Raw genomic sequence first — 7109 nt, forward strand, 5'->3', positions numbered from 1 at the left:
AGTGATATAACAGATTCCAAATCATCCTCCTACTTTACAAAGACAACTAATGTGTTTCTTATACCTATAGAACCAGCAAACGTTCAAATGGCTCTGAGCACTATGGGACAACATCTGAGATTATGAGTCCCCTAGAACTTAGAACTACTTAAATCTAACTAACCTATGGACATCACACACATCCATGCCCGAGGCAGGATTCGAACCTGCGACCGTAGCAGTCGCGCTGTTCCGGACTGAGGGGCCTAGAACCGCTCGGTCACCGTGGCCGGTAACCAGCAAACGTCTCTTCCAGCTGTCTTGCACCATATAGATGCACACAACACACATAACAATCGATGTCCTCCCAACCAAATAATGATGGGAAAATATGTAGAAGCAGTCAACTGGACAGTTCAGGTATGGAAATGAGCGTTTGGCGTCATTGGCCGGGAGGCCCCTTATGGGGCAGGTCCGGCCGCCCTTGTGCAGGCCTTATTACATTCGACGCCACATTGGGCACCCTGCGTACCGGATAGGGATGAAATGATGATGAAGACAACACAACACCCAGTCCCTGAGCGGAGAAAATCCCCGACCCGAATCGAACCCGGGCCTCTTAGGACGGCAGTCCGTCACGCTGACCAGTCAGCTATCGGGACGGACGACAGTTCAGCTGCGAGGGAACAACTGTCCAGTGCAAACACATGCAAATATTCAATCTTCTCCGATTTCCACTGACAACACACGCTATCACGAAGGCTGAGCAACACATACTGAGTATTAGAATGCTATTCGCCCACTTAGAGGGCGACAAGGATAGGTCAGTTACATTCCTGTATCCCAGCCTGCTTCTCCAGTCAGACGGGTCCCACTGTAAGCTGTAGAAGTCAATCATTCTGGCGACAGGCCACTTCCGTCACGCTTCTTTCGCACGCCAGACAGAATCGACCATATATTTTATCACGGTACTTACAATTAAATATTACGATTGCAGTCTCAATCTGAAGAAATTTGGCATGAGGGATGCATCGGAAGTACTCAATCCTGACGACAATTGCGCTGGAAATATAAGTCTCTATAGAATTCTTACGAGTGGACATAATTTTGCACGTAAAAAAAAAACTTTCACTCCACAGTTTTCCACGCCAAATCCATATCTTCCCTATGATGGCTCTGAGTACTATGGGACTTAGCATCTGAGGTCATCAGTCCCCTAGAACTCATAACTATCTGTAACAACTACTACGGCTTCTGACATCAAATGTAACAGTTGTGTTACTAAATTTGACACTTCTGTCACTCAATGTAACTGGGTTTTCTCTTTTGATGCTGTCAATTGTCAGGATGAGCATTCTAAAGCATTCTGTCAGGGTGAAAATATTAAATAAATTAACTTTTCTCTCTTAACAACATGTGGGCAGGGTGGGTTCTTCCTTGGCTCGGGTATGAGGTCGAATGAAACATTTTTACATAAGATAACTTTTATTGAAGATTTGTACAACGGTATCTTACGGGATGTTCTGGTTCGGAGAGCGGCAGCTGTGTCGTTTACGTAGCCTTCTGCTGCGGCAGCGGCGGCGGCGGCGGCGGCGGCGGCGGCGTCTGATTACGCGTAGCGGTGTGTATCTCGTGTCGCCGTCTCGCCCAGCTGACCGGAGACGCGCAGCGCGAGGTGTCCCGTTTAATTATTGCGAGCGACGTCGTGCATCGGATGGTGATACCTTGAATGTGGCGTCCCAGTGTTTCTCTTCTCTAAGCGGCCGCGTGTGTTGTGCGTCGACCAGCGGAGCGGCGCGGCGGGGGAAGGCCAGTGTCCCGGACTCGAACCACGGACTCCCGCTTGCCAGTCTTCGGCTGTCAGGTCTTCATCCCAGATCACAGGTGACTGCTGATGTGAGGCCGTCTCCTTCCCGTCCTCACGAGTCACCCGGGTATGTAAAATCAGACTTCAAAATACCTTTTAACTTCTTCTTCTGGCACTGAGGCTGCTGCTTGCTATTCTATTACAGCGGCGGACTCGGTGCGTCTGTGCATGATGTAGTCTCTTCTTGCCTGACGATCTTCAGCACCGAAACTAACTCAAAACAACTGCTACGCTTCTTCTTCGTCTTCTTCGTCGCTCGTCTCCGTCTTCGTCTCCGTCTTCGCCTTCGTCTTCCTCTCGTCTTCATCTGTCGGGCCCACTGCGTCTCGCGTATTTATTCACTTCAGTTTACTGGAGGTGAACGACTTCACGGCCATTGCCTCTTCTGTCACGTTGAAAAGATTCTCGAAGATTCTTCTTAACGTCGGTCATTGGCTCTTGGAACGTAGGCGAGGGCCTTTGCTCACATGCGACAACTGAGAAACACGTGAGCCGGTCGGGCGATGCCCTGACGGCTGAATCGACAGCGCCCGCTTATGTGGAACTTGCTGACTTCACGGTCATTGTCTCTGCTGTTCGGCCCGCTGTGTGCCAGTATGTAACTCTCCAAACTAAACCAAGTTTTCCATTTATATTCTAATTTCTAGTTCACTTTGATTTCACTAATTTATTTACTTAAGTACCACTCAACATATCTAAACCTAACTAACCTAAGGACATAACACACATCCATGCCCGAGGCAGGATTCGAACCTGCGACCGTAGCGGTCGCGCGGTTCCAGGCTGAATCGCCTAGAACCGCTCGGCCACACCGGCCGGCTCTTCCCTATGACAGGACACAGTCAATTTCTTTGCAGATCATGCAGCACACACATACTTTAGAGGCCAGCACATCACAACAAGTGTACCACACAGACCCTACTACTAAGTGTAATATTTCGCCAATAACTGAATGCTGGTGACGCCAAACAGCAATGGGCTATAATTCGTGATAGATGGATATGTCTCAATCGATTTTCAATCGAGTGGTACTAGCGTGTCTTAGGGACACAGACGTAATTGTCCTATAAGAGACCAGCTATTAAGAGAACACGACTGCAACGCCTATGTTACTGTCACAGCGGTCTTGGTTCTACCAGCGCAGACAAATATCGCTAACGATATCCATGTTAAAAACTATACAGGCTTCATAAATTGCGGTATGGGATAGCTTTCGAATGAAGTGGTCTTCCACACAAATACCATGACATTGAATATTGATGGTGATCGCCAGGGTATGTATTAAGAGGCACGTCGCCAGCAGTGTAAGCCCGTAATGAAATCACCGAACTGAGAAAGTGATTCGGTTAAGGAATGCGGTATGAAGCTGGCATTTGCAACTCCCTCATGCCGCCACTTGATATTTCCCCAATATTTGTGACGCATTCTCGTATCTCGATGCCATTACAGAGGTTCTGCGATATATTTATTGCGTTGTAGGTGAGGGAGGATAGTGGTTGATTGAGAATGGTCACGTATATTAACTGGTGTGCTATGTCTTTCCATTCAGCCACATGCTGCGCCAACCGTGTACGATGTATAAGGTCAGCGCCAAACGAAGCTTTCTCTTGCCACACGAGGTGGTATAAAAGACAGTACAAGCAATTACAGGAACTGGATGAAAGATGAGGATGTTGCTACTGTATTGCAAGATGTCTCAAAACTACATACAGGTACTGCTGTCCGAAGCAGACCTGGATATCGCAGGGTCCGTTCACGTCTGTCACCCAAAACTTTCCCTCCACTGTGTCCCACCCAACACAGAATAAAAAACTACAAACTATAAAAGCTCTGCTAACTTCAAACGACAGCGGACTAGGTATATGTACTAAAAACAAATAACGTCTGTGTTCTGGCATCGAGCACACTCGAAGACACCCGTTAAATATACAGGTGTTGAATGATCAACTCAGTTGCCTGCACAGAGCAGTGGAAAGTGTCATCACCTGTACTGTTGGAAGACGGCCATACTCCCCAAACTATTAGTTGCAAGAGAAGATTCCTGTGTCCCTGTGTTGTTGTTTAAAACATCATTTCTTTCTGCTGTAACACGTGCAGACAGAATACGGCACAGCTTAGTAAACCGCTGTACATTTTGTTTTTTCTACGACTTCGAGGCCTTTGTCAGGTTATAAACTAAACACGTTTCGAGACATTGGTTCCGAATGAAAACTGGACATAGCACGGGTTAACTCATGTTGCTCCTGCTCCCACAACACAGCATAAGGAAACTGGAAGAGTCTTGCAGCGTTGTGGAGGATTCCAAACAATCGCAATCTAGTACATGGTGCTGGCAAAGTAGGGGAGAGGCGGTTTTAATGAGGGTAGGGAAACTGGGAAACGTGCTGCTGCGTAATTAGATGGCACTGAAATTATGGTAAAGACACTGGTAAAATTACTGAAATTGATCGTACTATCAATTGTGATGCTTGTTACAGTACAACGATGGTGTCTTTTCAATCCGATCCATCCACTGGTACGTTGTTAACTACCACCAATTGCTTGAGATGGAGAAAGAGTGTTGGTGGAATGGCAACACCTTCCAGGGATGGTTCAAATGGTTCAAATGGCTCTGAGCACTATGGGACTCAACTTCTGAGGTCATTAGTCCCCTAGAACTTAGAACTAGTTAAACCTAACTAACCTAAGGACATCACACACACCCATGCCCGAGGCAGGATTCGAACCTGCGACCGTAGCGGTCTCGCGGTTCCAGACTGCAGCGCCGAGAACCGCACGACCACTTCGGCCGGCTTCCAGGGATGCAAAGCATCGAAACAGTGATCACGTACATGACAGGAATACGAGAACTGAGTCGAGACGGAGCACCAAGCCATCACGTATCCCGTCACTGAAAGATAAGTTTAATTGTAGATGTCATCAGTCACCTTCGGACACCTGTTTGGAAACGTTCTACAACGCCGCAAAACTTTTCCAATTTCCTTATGCTGTGAATGTCTTATATTTCAATCATCCAGTGTGTGTGTTGTGGGAGCAGTAGCAACATGATTTACACCATGCCATGTCCAGTTTTCAGTTGGAACCAATGGTTTGAAATGTGTTTATGCCAGTTTAGAACCTGATGTACGCCTCGAAGTCGTTGTGGAACAAGCAAAATGTATGGTGGTGTATGAAGCTCTGTCATACACTGCTTGGACGTGTTACAGCAGAAAAAAAGTGTTACAGAAGGAATAAAACAACGTTAGCAACAACAACAAAGGGACACAAGGATCTTCTCTTGCGACTGATAGTCTGTGTGTTATGGTCCTCCTCCTACAGTACAGGTGATGACACTTTACACTGCTCTGTGCAGGCGACTGAGTGGATCAATCAATACCTGTATATTTAATGGGCGTCAGCGCATATACTCGATGCCAGCACACAGAAATTATTTGTTTTCAGTATATATAGTTCTCTGTCGGTCGAAGTTAGCGGAGGTTTTATAGTTTGCAGTTTTTCATTTTCTCTTGGGTGGTACAGGATGGAGAGAATGTTTTGAGTGACAGAAGTGAATGGACCCTACGATATCCAAATCTGCTTCAGACAGCAGTACCTGTATGTAGTCTGGAGACACAACACAATGATGTAGCAATATTCTTCTCGTTCTTCCAGATCCTTTAACTACTTGTAGTGTCTTTTATACCACCTCGTGTTGCAGATGAAAGCTTCGTTTGGCGCTGACCTTACACATCGTACACAGTTGGCACAGCTTTGACAACATGTTCCCATTTCCACTGTGTGGTCAAAACAGGGTCCTGTCGCATTAACTCATCTCACTCTAAAAATGGTTCAAATGACTCTGAGCACTATGCGACTTAACTTCTGAGGTCATCAATCGCCTAGAACTTAGAACTAATTAAACCTAACTAACCTAAGGACATCACACACATCCATGCCCGAGGCAGGATTCGAAACTGCGACCGTAGCGGTCGCTCGGTTCCAGACTGCAGCGCCTAGAACCCCACGGCCACTCCGGCTGACTCATCTCACTCTGTTTCTACAGAGGTTTCAGAAGGTGGTAGATATAACGCTCTCCAACTTATGCTCAGTTCCGATTTGGATTGGAACGATCACATGAACAAAACGGCAGGGTTAGCGCGGAAAAGTCTGAAGAGCATTTAGAAGATGCATAGGGACTGTCTAATACCAGAATGGAGTTTTACTGTAACAGTTGGGTTCGAAAAGCGTTTCTCATTTCGAGAAATTAGAGTACCACGAGGATGATTCACTAGTCGCTGTACTTATTAAAAGACAGTTCCATGAGATCCAAAGCAGGTATATGGTTGAATGGAAAGATTTGATTCCGAATCAAAGGAAGCATATCGACCACAAAGCTTAACACTATAGATCTGAAAAGCCAGTCTATTTTGTACATTTCTTATGACCTCATTCTAGTGTGGCATTTTTTAAATGATTTGTCACAATAGCACACCATTTAATGTACGTGTTCATTCTCCATCAACCACTATCCTCTCTCACTTATAGACAAGTGGGTGTGTCACAGAACCTCTGGCATGGCGTCAAAATACGAGAATGCGTCACAAATACTGGGGAAATATAAAGTGGCGGCATGAGGGAGTTGTAAATGCCAGCTTCATACCGCATTCCTTAACCGAATCAGTTTCTAAATTCAGTGATTCCACTACGGGCTAACACTGCTGGCGACCTGCACCCCTCCATTTTGGCCTGTTATTACATACCCGGGCCATCACAATCAATATTCAATGTCATGGTATTCGTGTGGAAGACCACTTCATTCGGAAGCTATACCATACTTCGATTTATAAAGCCTGTATAGTTTTTAATACGGATATGGTTAGCGATACTTGTCTGTGCTGACCGCTGTGACAGTAACACAGTCATTAGAATCGTGTTCTTTTAATAGCTGGTCGCTTATAGGACGATTACGACAGTTTCCTAAGACACACTAGCACCACTCTCATGAAAAACAAGTGAGGCATATCCATCTATCACGGAGTTTGGCTCACTACTGTTTGGCGTCATCAGCATTCAGTTATTGGCGAAGTATCGTACTTAGTAGTGGGGGCTTTGTGATAGGTTTGTTGTGATCTACGGGCTTCTAAAGTATGTGCGTGTTCCATGATGTTCAAAAAATTTACCATGTCCTATCATAGGGAAGGTGTGGATTCGACGTGGAAAACTGGGGAATCAAAGACTTTTTTATGTGATAAATCATGTATAGTCATAAGAATGCTATGGAGAC

Source organism: Schistocerca cancellata, chromosome 4, assembly GCF_023864275.1.
Source record: "Schistocerca cancellata isolate TAMUIC-IGC-003103 chromosome 4, iqSchCanc2.1, whole genome shotgun sequence".
Classification (NCBI taxonomy): Eukaryota; Metazoa; Arthropoda; class Insecta; order Orthoptera; family Acrididae; genus Schistocerca; species Schistocerca cancellata.